This window comes from Hemitrygon akajei, chromosome 4 (assembly GCF_048418815.1).
Source record: "Hemitrygon akajei chromosome 4, sHemAka1.3, whole genome shotgun sequence".
Lineage (NCBI taxonomy): Eukaryota > Metazoa > Chordata > Chondrichthyes > Myliobatiformes > Dasyatidae > Hemitrygon > Hemitrygon akajei.
In genome coordinates, this window is record NC_133127.1 from 95,698,738 (window position 1) to 95,711,174 (window position 12,437).

Below are 12,437 nucleotides of genomic sequence, written 5' to 3' on the forward strand. Positions count from 1 at the left end.
GGCTCTGCTAGTGAGAGATAGTATTACATCTTCAGAAAGAGGTGGCACAGGATCAGAGAATGTTGAATCTTTGTGGGTGGAGTTAAGAAATTGCAAGGGTAAAAAAAAAATCATGAGAATCATATATAGGCCTCCAAATAGTAGCCAAGATGTGGGGTTAAGATTGCAAAGGGAGCTGGAAAAGTCATTAAATAAAGGTAATAACACACTTGTAATGGAGGGCTTCAATATGCAAGGAAATTGGAAAAATTAGGTTGGTGTCAGATAGCAAGAGAGGGAATTTGTTGAATGCCTATGAGGCCTATCAGAGCAGATTGTACTTGAGCCTACTTGGGTAAAGGCTATCTTAGATTGGGTGTTGTAATCTTATTAGTGAGCTTAACATAAAGGACCAGAGAATGTTCTACCACATCTTCATAGGCTTCAAGACAGAGTCTGGCATGATGCCTTATGGGCCACCTTGAAGAAATTGAACATGGGGCAGAAGCTGATTCATACAATCCATCAGCTTTATGCCAAAGCAACCAGTGCAGTACTTGCTCAGGGCACCATCGGGGAGTAGTTCCAAACCTCTGTAGGGGTCCGTCAGGGCTGCCCCCTCTTCCCCACTCTCTTCAACATCTTCCTGGAACGGATCATGAGTGTTGCCCTTGAAGATGATGTGGGCACAGTCAGCATCAGAGGGAGGAACATCACAAACCTAAGATTTGCTGATGACATTGATGGACTTGCAGAAAAAGAGGACGAACTGGCCAACCTGGTCAGCCATCTTGACAGAGCCTCCACAAAGTTTGGAATGGAAATAAGTGCCGAGAAAACCAAGTTCATGACAAATGCCAATGGTGCCATCACAACAGACATCTCAGTCCATGGTCAGAAACTTGAGACCATGTGCAGCAGTTCAAATACCTGGGGGCAACCATCAGTGATAAAGGATCAAGACCAGAAGTCCTAGCAAGAACCGCACAAACAATGACTGCACTATCCAAACACAAGACAATAAGGAGGGACAACAACATCACCGTGAAGTACAAGATCAAACTCCTGCGTGCATTGGTATTCTCCATCTTCCTGTACACATGCGAGACATGGACCCTCACAGCAGAGCTACAGAGGAAGATACAGGCATTGGAAATGAGATGCTATCGCAACATCTTGGGCATCTCATACTTGGACCACATCACAAACGAGCAGGTCCGCAAGACCATCCAGCACCACATTGGCCCTCGTGAAGACCTTCTCACAATGGTGAAGAAAAGAAAGCTGAGATGGTACGGCCACGTAACAAGATCCAGTGGCCTTGCAAAGACCGTTCTACAAGGAACTGTGGAGAGGAAAAGGAGAGGCAGACGGAGGAAAAGTTGAACAGACCACATTAAAGAATGGACAGGGAAAACATTTGCGGTGACCCAATCTCTGGCACACAACCATGACAGATGGAACAGACCGGTGCAAAGTTTGTCATGACGATGCCCTGACGACTCCACCAGGAGTTATGAGCACAAGGCAAGGCAAGGCAATGTAAAGAAACCCTGAGGAGGCAGTGATCATAATATGATTGAATTCATACTGCAATTGGAGAGGGAGAAGCATAAGTCACATGTATCAGTATTGCAATGGAATAAAGGGAATTACAGAGGCATGAGAGAGGGGCTTGACAAGGTGGATTGGACGAGGAAACTGGGGGGGATGACAACAGAGCAGATGTGGCTGAAGTTTCCGGGAATAGTTCACAAGCCCAGAGTAGCTAAGTCCCACAGAAGAAGAAGCTCTCAAATGGCAGGGGTAGACAACTGAGACTGACAAGGGAATTTAAAGACTGCATAAAAGCCAAGCAAAGGACGTATGAGGTAGCAAAAGTGAGTGGGAAATTAGACAATTGGGAAGCTTTTAAAATCCAACATAAGGCAACTAAAAACAGTTATAAGAAAACAGTTATAAAGATAAAATATGAGGGTGAACTTACCAATAAGATAAAGCAGGATGCCAAAAGTTTTTCAGTTATATAAAGAGTAAACTGGAGGTGAGAGTTGATATTGGACCACTGGAAAATGATGCTGGTGAGCATGTAATGGGGAACGAAGAAATGGTAAATGAATTAAATGATCTATTTTGCATCAGTCTGCAATGTGGAAGGCACTAACAGTATACCAGAGGCTCATGAGTGTCAGAGAGCAGGAGTGAGCGCCATTTGCTAAAGGAAAAATTGCTAGGGAAACTTAAAGGTCTTATGGTGGATCCCAGAGTCCTGAGAGAGATTGCTGAAGAGATAATGAATGTATTGGTCATGATCTTTCAAGAATCATTTGATTCTGGCATGGTCCAGGAGGACCAGAAAATTGAAAATGTCATTCCACTCTTCAGGAAGGGAGGAAGATAAAAGAAAGGAAATTATAGACCAGTTTGCTTAACTTCAGTGGTTGGGAAAGTGTTGGAGTCTCCTATTATGGATGAGGTTTCGGGGTATTTGGAGACTAATGATAAAATAAGTAAAATTCAGCATGGTTTCTGTAAAGGGAAATCTTGCCTGACAAATCTGTTAGAGTCCTTTGAAGAATTAACAAGCAGGGTGGGCAATGGAGAGACAGTGAATTTAATTCAGTTGGATTTTCAGAAGGCATTTGATAAGGTGCCACACATGAGGCTGCTTAACAAGATTAAAATCCTGTGGCATTACAGGAAAGATATTGGCATGGATAGAGAAATGGCTGACAGGCAGGATGCAGTGAGTAAAACAACGGGGGCCTTTTCTGGTTGGCTGCCAGTGACTAGTGGTGTTCCTCGGGAGTGTGATTAAATACAATAAGGGTCCTGTTTCAGTGCTTTACCATCCTGTGACTCTTTGTCTTTGAATTTATGACTCTAAAACAAAGTGGCATAATTTCACAATAATGGATTGGCCATTTAGGATGGCAACAAATAGAAATGTCTTTGTTAAAATGTTTTAAATTTTTTCAGTCTTTATTCCAGATCACACTAGATAATAACTCAGAATATGTGCAAGATGGAAATTAATGTATTGTTGAATGCTAAGGAAATCAAAGGCAATCAGATGGTAGAGATAGTGTAAGGATCAATTGTGATTTATCTGAATAGCAGAGTCGCCTTAAAAGAATAAGTGGTCCACTACAATTTCTTGTTATTATGTTCTTTCATAAAAAATACGGATGATTCTGCTCCCATTCAGATAGCCAGCCTGGTGAACTATTACAAAATCAATGACTTTGGGTGTAGTGTTCCCTTGGGATTCCTATCTACAGATTATATTGAAATTATTCCATCTGTAATCAGTGTTCTTCACACAGTTGTGTTATCTACACTGTCAAAACCTGTACATTTAGAATACTATTTGCAATGAAGCAAGGTGAGTCAAACTTGCAAACTTACGATTGCCATTACTTATAGTGATCACCTCCAGAAGTTCTCCCATGAAATATAATAATTTAACTCTTGCAAGACTTATCATCAGCTGCTGAAACTCTAAGATGTGATGTCACCTTTTAATTTGAAAATGCAGTACAAGACCAGATAGATATACTTTGTATGGATTTTAGCAAATCAATTGCCTCCACTCAGATTCTGAGATTATTTTTTAATCCAAATCCTTAATAATGGATCTGATAAGGTGCCTTTTCTTTCTTTATTCAATCCAAAGTGTTAGATAATATATTAACCTTTTTTGAATCAGTCAAATGTTTGGTCTATTCCACAAAGTACCAATTAAAGACTGAACTACATGGAGTCTGTTAATTCAATGAGCACTGCCACACAAGAACACCCAGTATCAGTCAATTCTGTGTTATTTTTAATTATATTCAGCTCGTAGATTAGATTTCAGTCTCATTCAGCAAGATCAAAATGGGCTCAGCTTGGTTGCCAGTATTAAACACCATTCAATTTTACACTCCCTTTAAGTTAACGAAGCGCAAAATCAGATGTAGTGTAAAACAGAGATCGAAGATGAGCATGTCTTATCCAGATATATTGGTTAGATTGAAACCGGACCTTATTGCCTGTAGAATTATTTCTGCTAGTACAATGAGCATATGCCTCTTGTTGACTGTGGAAATGAGTATGTTGAATATATGCATTGCATAAACTAAAGCCTTATTGTCTCAAGTATGAATCTGCAAAGTGACAGATTAGAAATGTATCTCCTTCCAAAGACGGGTATTGAAGCAGCATTGTATGTTGTCCTTGTGATGACTTTAAATAGAGCCTAACTCAATAGTTTTTGTTCAAACATTTCCTCTTTGGCAGATCATAATAAAATCTTCAGCTGAATTTTGTGCAGCTGTCAGCTCTTAGACCCACAGCTGTGACTTTGGGGCTCCAGCCGTTCAAGTGGCAGCACTACAAATCAAACATCAATTCTGAAGTAGTAATTATCCACAAAGAGTCCAGAAGAGACAAGAGATGGGAGGAAGAGAACCATGCTTCATTGATTTAATGGAGGCAATGCACACAAGCCAAGAGGTCCTTTAGTGTCTGGGCAGAGGTACAGAGCCATCTGGGGCAACAGTCATGTGCATCTACAAAAAAGCTGCAGCAGGGATGGTTTCCCAGAGCAGAACACCCAGCAGATGGAGCAATGTAGAAAAAAAAGTAAGATATGTGATGGTGAGAGCTCTACACAACAAAATCACATCGGGAATCAGCTCTTACATTTTCACTCTTGCTTACATCCAGTCAGAGCCACCTGCTTCTTCTCTCCCCTTTAGCACTGACAATCCAGAGATGAACATATTCAATAAGTAAGCCACTTCATTAATACCCTGCAAGTTGCAAGAAATCAGAGCTTTTCACTCCAGAGAGGAACAGAAACCATCACCTTACACATCAACACTTACCCCAGCTCCCAGCCCTGGAATTAGAGCTCAGAGTCTGGTTACTCTGCAACCACTGGGCCATGTGCCCTTGGAAAAACCAGCCTCTATGGTATGTTTTTGCCACATCACTCCCTCCCAAACTGAAGTGATATCAGTTTGCTACTCTCCATCCAGAAAAAAATCAAGCATGCACATTGCTGTGTCGAGTTGTTGTGGAGTGTGTGGTTACTCCTTTGAATAACCATGGTGGGTGTACCACACATGTACTGTATACTTTGTCATGTTTTTTTCCGGGTTCTAAACTACAGCTGATTAACAACTTGTTTTAAGAATGAGCAAGCAGCCTTCAAGCAGACTGGAGAAGTGGAAAGTGAGAGTTTTTTGTAAATCTACTTTTCAAGATTTAGGGATTAAGAGCATAAGATAGAGCAGAAATAGGCTATTCAGCCCATCAAATCTGCTCTGCCATTCAACTACAGCTGATTTATTTTTCCTCTTAACCTCACTCTCCAGTCCTTTCCCCATAACCTTTGAAGCCCTTACTAAGCAAGTAGCTACCAAACTCCCCTTAACTTGGCCTCCACAGCTGTCTGTGACAATGAATTCCACAAATTCAAACCTTCTTGCTAAAGATATGCTTCCTCATCTCTGGTCTAAAGGGATGTCCTTCTATTCTGAGGCTATGCCATCCAATCCTAGCCTTCCCAATTATTGGAAAAATTCTCTGTAAATCCACTTTTCATAGGTCTTTCAATATTCAGTAGATTTCAATAAGATCTTCTAAATTCCAGCAAGTACTGTCCCAGAGTCATCTAACACTCCTAACAGATTAACCTTCTTCATTCCTGGGATCTTTGTTGTAAATCTTCTTTTGAAATCAGGTAACTGGCCTATATTTTTCTGTCTTTTGCCATCCCTCCCTTCCAAAAGAGTGGAGTTGCATTTAGAATTTTCCAGTCTTCCAGAAATATTCCAGAATCTAGTGATTCTTGAAGGAGGATGGACTGATTGGCTCTCTCTTTCTGGTTGATGAAGCTTTGCATGTTTTATGTTTCAGGACAAAAAGACAGCTACTGGGTGACCCCACACTTGAATGGGGCTACAAAGAGGATACAGGTAGACACGGGTGCTGCTGTATCACTGATGTCAGACAATTTACATGGAGAAATTGCAGCAACACACCCCAGAAGTGGTGAGGTTGTTCCAGTGTGGGGAGTAGCACATGTTAGAGTGGAGATAACAAGCAGAAAGAAACTTCTACTCTACGTTGTTAAAGGTAGCTGGGCTGCTCGTGTGATGAGAGTTCTTGCTGAGGATGGCTTGGACCCAAGTGCTGGACTATCCAAGGCTGGGATCAAAACACAATATTAAACGGGATCAAGAAACTGAGCACAAAACAAGTGCAGACAAAATCACTGATAGGCTTACAACTGAGCACTGAACAGACGTTTAGATGTTCCTTAAGTACTCAATTCTTGGTGCCCAAAACATGATCATCAATTAATGGAAACACCCTAAGCCCTTAAGGAGGCCGCGCCAGCTTTCTGTACTCTGGAGAGTTAGAGTGTTAAAATCTCGGAACCTGGCGTGATTGAAAACGTCTCATAACAGGACTCCCTCGCCCATGGCCGACTCTTGATGGCCCTGGTTGCTCAGAGAGGCTGTGATGTTAATTGTGGATGAGAGCTAGATCCAGGATGTCTCTTTCCAGCACCCAGCACCTTTCCTCCTGTCCAAATCCCTCCCAGTCAAATAGGTATAGCTGAACACCTCGAAGAGTATGTGAATCGAAAGGTCTTTTTCACCATGAAGACCTTTTCCCCCTTGTTAAACCTGGGTGGTGACAGAGTTGATGATGGTGGGGCTAAGGGGATGGTGCAGGCAAGTTTTATGCTAGAGATGTGTTAGGTGGCGTTCAAATTTAGGGACTTAGGGAGCTTCAAAGTGTAAGCCACTGGGTTTACTTTCCTCAGGACCTTAAAGGGACAAATAAACTTGGGACCAACTTTCTAGATCCGACTCAGAGAGGCAAATCATGAGTGGACAGCTAGATCTGTTATGTGGGTTCCCGGTTTTCTCCTTCAGTTGCTTTGGTCACCACTCTCTGGGTAGAAGCCAGCAAAAGCTCTCTTGTCCTCATCCATTTCTCCTTGCAACGTTGGATCTTCTGCCACAGGGACCCCAACCTTAGCTTCTTGTTCTGGAAAGAAAGGTGGAAGATAACCAAACTGGCACTCGAGTGGTGACATCCCATGTGCCGAATGCTGTAAAGTGTTGTCGATGATTCTGCCCACATCAATTAATCACACCACTCAATGAGGTCTTTCCGAGGCCGGGCATCTCAGGGTTCATTCTAAATCTCAGGTCAGCACATTCTGGAAATTGGACTGTGGATGAATCCCAGAGGAAACGTTTGCTGGTGCCCTTATCAGTTTACAGAACGCCTTCCAGAAATGTGATGAGATTTATGGACCACGATCTGAGACCATGCTCACCAGGAATCTGTGGACCCTGAAGATTTAGTCCAGGACAATCTCGGCTGTCTCTGCTGTGAAATGTAACTTCTCTAAGGCAATGAACTTGCAGGCTTTTGAAACCGATTGATAACCACCACGATGACCAACTTCCCCTTGGATGGCGGGAGACCCGTGACAAAGCCTATGGAACAGATAGGGGTGAGGAGCCCTTGAGATTGCAAACAAGGTTCCTTGTTCCAGACGCATACCTCACATGTTTGCACGTACTGCCGAACTTCTCTCATCATTCTGGGCCATCAATACCTCTTCTTGATAAACTCAAGTGTCCTGGCAATTGCTAAGTGTGCAGTCATTCTATAGCTCAGCATTTAATACCATCATTCTCACAATCCTGATTGAGAAGTTGCAGAACCTGGGCCTCTGTACCTCCCTCTGCAATTGGATCCTCAACTTCCTAACCGGAAGACCACAATCTGTGTGAATTAGTGATAACATATCCTCCTCGCTGACGATCAACACTGGCGCACCTCAGGGGTGTGTGCTTAGCCCACTGCTCTACTCTCTATATACACATGACTGTGTGGCTAGGCATACCTCAAATGCCATCTATAAATTTGCTGATGATATAACCATTGTTGGTAGAATCTCAGGTGGTGACGAGAGGGCGTACAGGAGTGAGATATGCCAACTAGTGGAATGGTGCCGCAGCAACAACCTGGCACTCAACGTCAGTAAGATGAAAGAGCTGATTGTGGACTTCAGGAAGGGTAAGATGAAGGAGCACGTACCAATCCTTATAGAGGGATCAGGAGGGAAGAGAGTGAGCAGCTTCAAGTTCCTGGGTGTCAAAATCTCTGAGGATCTAACCTGGTTCCAACATATTGATGTAGTTATAAAGAAGGCAAGACAGCGGCTATACTTTGGAGTTTGGAGAGATTTGGCATGTCAGCAAATACACTCTAAAACTTCTACGGTTGTACCGTGGAGAGCATTCTGACAGGCTGTAACACTGTCTGGTATGGAGGGGCTACTGCACAGGTTCGAAAGAAGCTGCGGAAGGTTGTAAATCTAGTCAGCTCCACCTTGGGCACTAGCCTACAAAGTACCCAGGACATCTTTAGGGAGCAGTGTCTCAGAAAGGCAACATCCATTGTTAAGGACCTCCAGCACCCAGGGCATGCCCTTTCCTCATGGCCGCCATGAACTCCTCCAAATCTGCACAGAACTCTGACCTTTTACTTTATTTTACTTTATTGTCACCAAACAATTGATACTAGAGCGTACAATCATCACAGCAATATTTGATTCTGAGCTTCATGCTCCCTGAAGTACAAATCAAAGTAAATATAATGAAAATTTAAATTATAAATCATAATTAGAAGATAGAAAAGGGAAAGTAAGGTAGTGCAAGTCAGGTCCAGATATCTGGAAGGTACGACCCAGATCTGGGTCAGGATCCATTCAGCAGTCTTATCACAGTTGGAAAGGAGCTGTTCCCAAATCTAGCCGTACGAATCTTCAAGCTCCTGAACCTTCCCCCGGAGGGAAGAAGGACAAAAAGTGTGTTGGCTGGGTGGGTCGTGTCCTTGATTATCCTACATTCCCCAATGCGCTGAGGGCTCTTCCAGTGGGGAGCGAGATAATGAAGACCACTTTACTGTGCTCCAAAGGAAACTGGGACAGCTGAATTTCAAATACTAATGAGTATTGAATGAGGAGGCTGCGCTAGAGCACAAGTTACCATTGAATCTCTCCAGGATTAGAAGATATACTGGTTCCAGAGCGGGACCAGCTGGTACTCCCAAGCAACTCTGGCTTCCTCCTTGGAAAAGCTGGCCAATGCCTACCTGGAGGTTGTGAATCTCCAGGCTCTATCTGGAAATATCTTTGCTGTGGCTGGTCACAGCGGACCATAGACTCTGATACCCTACTGGGTGCATGTTGGCTCAATCGTGCTGTGATGAGAGTTCTTGATGAGGATGACTTGGACCCAGTTGCTGGAGTATCCGTGGCAGGGATCAAGACACGGTCTCAAATGAAATCAAGAAACTGAGCACAAAACAAACACTAGACAACCACGAGCTATCCATGCTCAGTAGAGTTTAGAGCGTTTAAATCTCGAAAGCTGGTGTGTTTGGGAGCATGTCACAACAGGTCATGGTTGGGGCAGCTCAAACTCATCTGGCACGAAGTCTATTTGATTGATAGAAGCACTGATCTGCAAGAAGTATTGAGGAAACATCCAAAAGTATTCAACCCAAAATTGGACAGTATGAAAGGAATCACTGTTAAGCCTGGGTTCTTATCAGAGTGGCAGAGGTGGGTGCTGAGCCTCAGGAAAAAAAGGATGCATTGAAGAAAATATCAATTAAATGATACAATAAAAATGTGTGACATGAAGAAACCATATAGATATTCCAAGGAAAAGCTGCTGGAAATCAACAAGTGCCCACATGCGAAGCATAGACAAGCATGTCATATGGTAAAATATGACAGCAAAAGCATCTGGGACCCTGAAAATTGGCTTATACCCTTGTATCCCAGTTCTGGCAGGAGTTTGACACTGGATGGAACTCAGAAGTTCTATGCTTCAGATTTAGTGAGAGTAGTTCTCAAGTGAAGAATTGCAGATCGACAAGAGAGAACAGAGGAAGATGTTCTCAGTCCTCAGTGCCAAAGCTTTGGTGGTAGCTCTCATTTGACCAACACCTCCAATATTTGATGATCTGGAAGCCCAAAGAGAATGAAAATACTCGTGGGTGGGGTTGCCAGTGGAGAATTGGAAATGAGCGTAATAACTTCAAGAACCTTTGATCAACATGGCAGAGACAAAGACTTGCATGACAAAGATGGTAGAGCAGGAAGGGAAAGAGACTTCAAGGAAACATGCTTTAGGTGTCCAAGACCTACTGTTTCTGTATCAGATGCTAATCTAGAAGCTCCCTAGGAAGCAGTCCTGCTTGAACTCTCATTGGGGGACTTTGACTTCATTAAGTTCTTCAACATGGAGAAAAATATACGTGGACTAGCGTCAATGATTGAAGAGGTGCTTGATGAAGGATCAATGTCATCCAGGCAGTTTAGTAAGTGTCTGTCAAGTAACTTAAGTATACCAGATAGTCACTCCAGTAGCTAGAGGTCTAACTCACATGAAGAACTTGAGAGACATCTTGTCTGGAGCTGAGGATTGCAACTCCTGTTTTGCAACTTGAAAATTACTTTGCTCCCATTCCATCATGAGAAGATAATAAGGAGATTAATAAAAAAGGTTGATATTTTAGAAATATTGCAAAAAGCAAATGTGGATGTGAAACTACTGTTATCCAATCTCGCTGCCAACAAGGAGAAACTAAAGGAGAGTTCGCAGACTGGAGTGGTTTAGTTTGTGGAATAGGTCCAGGCAGAACTGAAAGATCTCAAACAAGAGAAAGTTTGCAGATACTGGAAATCCAAGCAACATACTCAGTAGTCCAAGCAGCATTAATGGAAAAGACTATAGTCAACATTTTGGGCTGAGATCCTTAATCAGGACCGGGAGAAAAAGATGAGGAGTCAGAGTAAGAAAGTGTGAGGAGGGGAGGAAGAACCACAGGTGATAGGTGAAACCAGGAGATGGAGGGAAGGGTGAAGTAAAGAATTGGGAAGTTGATTGATGAAAGAGATACAGGGCTGTGGAAGGGGAGATCTGATAGGAGAGGATAGAAGGCCATGGAAGAAAGAAAAAGGGGAGGAACACCAGAAGGAGGTGATAAGGTGAGAGAGGGAATGGGAATGGGGAATGGTGAAGGGCAGTGGGGGGGGGGGGGTGCATTACGGGAAGTTTGAGAAATTGATGTTCATGCCATCAGGCTGGAGTGTGAACGGGAGCTTGTAACCCTGTTCCTGGTGGACTATCTACAACATACTGTAACTGCAACATTTTGTCCAGAACAGATACAAAAAAAACCACCAATATGACTGCTTTCAATAAGAACAGTTAACAGTATGAAGTGGAACCTTGCCTTTGAAATCAAAACCACCAGAATTTCTACCACCCTCTGTAATGTGGCCTCCATCCCCAGATATTCTAGGTGACCTGCTTGGCAGTCAGAATCATCACATGTCAGTCCGTAATCAGCAAGGCCTTTCATCCCTCATCACCTGTGTCTCTGATAATGCAAGATCAGTACATTCTGTACACCACCAAGAGATAAACTGACCTTGGCATCATCTCCAGGTCATTGGCACCTCCACAGGAACAGACAGCCTCTAGACAGATTGAATCTCTAGTTTCATAAGAAATAGGAGCAGAGTAGGCCAGATGAGCCTGCTTCACCATTCAATATGATCATGGCTGATCTGACCATGGGACATCTCCACCTACCTACCTACCTTTTCCCTATAACCTTTAATTCCACTACTATGCAAAGATCTATCCAACCTTGCCTTAAATATATCTACTGAAGTAGCCTCTACTGCTTCATTGGGCAGATAATTCCACAGACTTACCACCCTCTGGGAAAAGCAGTTCCTCCTCATCTCCGTCCTAAACTTACTCCCCCAAATCTTGAGGCTATGTCCCCTTGTCTCACCTACCAGTGGAAACAGCTTTCCTGCCTCTATCTTATCTATCTCTTTCATAATTGTATATGTTTTTGTAAGATCTCTTCTCATTTCCTTCATGACTAACCCTCAGCCGATGGGGCAGAAAAAATCCCTAGGGTTATGTTTGGGAATAGAGGCGGTCTAATGTCTTTCCTTAGTTTAGAAAATAAATGTTTTTTGGTGTTGGTTGAATTGGATGTTTACTCCATTAAATGTTAATAATTCAGCAGCTGATCTGTGTGTGGGAATGGAGAGAAATCTTTAAAATAGGGGAGTTGCAGCGTGCCGTGTACAGGCTGAATTGAGGCAGTGAAGCCTGGGTCTGAGAGCGAGGAATGAGCTGATATTTGGTCATTGCTGGAGCAGAATCAGAGGGGATTCAAAGCAGCAGATTGGAAAGATTGGGTACGGGTTGAATTAAGGCAGTGGGTCCTGGGCTTGAAAGTGTATTGATGTGGCAGGGCCAGGGTCCAAGAGTGAGAAACAATCTGCTGTGTGACCGACTTAAGCGCTGGGTGAGATTGTAAAAGTCAGGGTGTTGAGCCTG

The 12,437-nt window shown here is 43.1% G+C and overlaps 1 pseudogene; it reads left to right on the forward strand.

Moving 5' to 3' along the window:
• Nucleotides 1–972: 972 nt before the first annotated feature.
• Nucleotides 973–11,504, forward strand: LOC140726009 (eukaryotic translation initiation factor 4E transporter-like; annotated as a pseudogene).
• The last annotated feature ends 933 nt before the right edge of the window (nucleotides 11,505–12,437 follow it).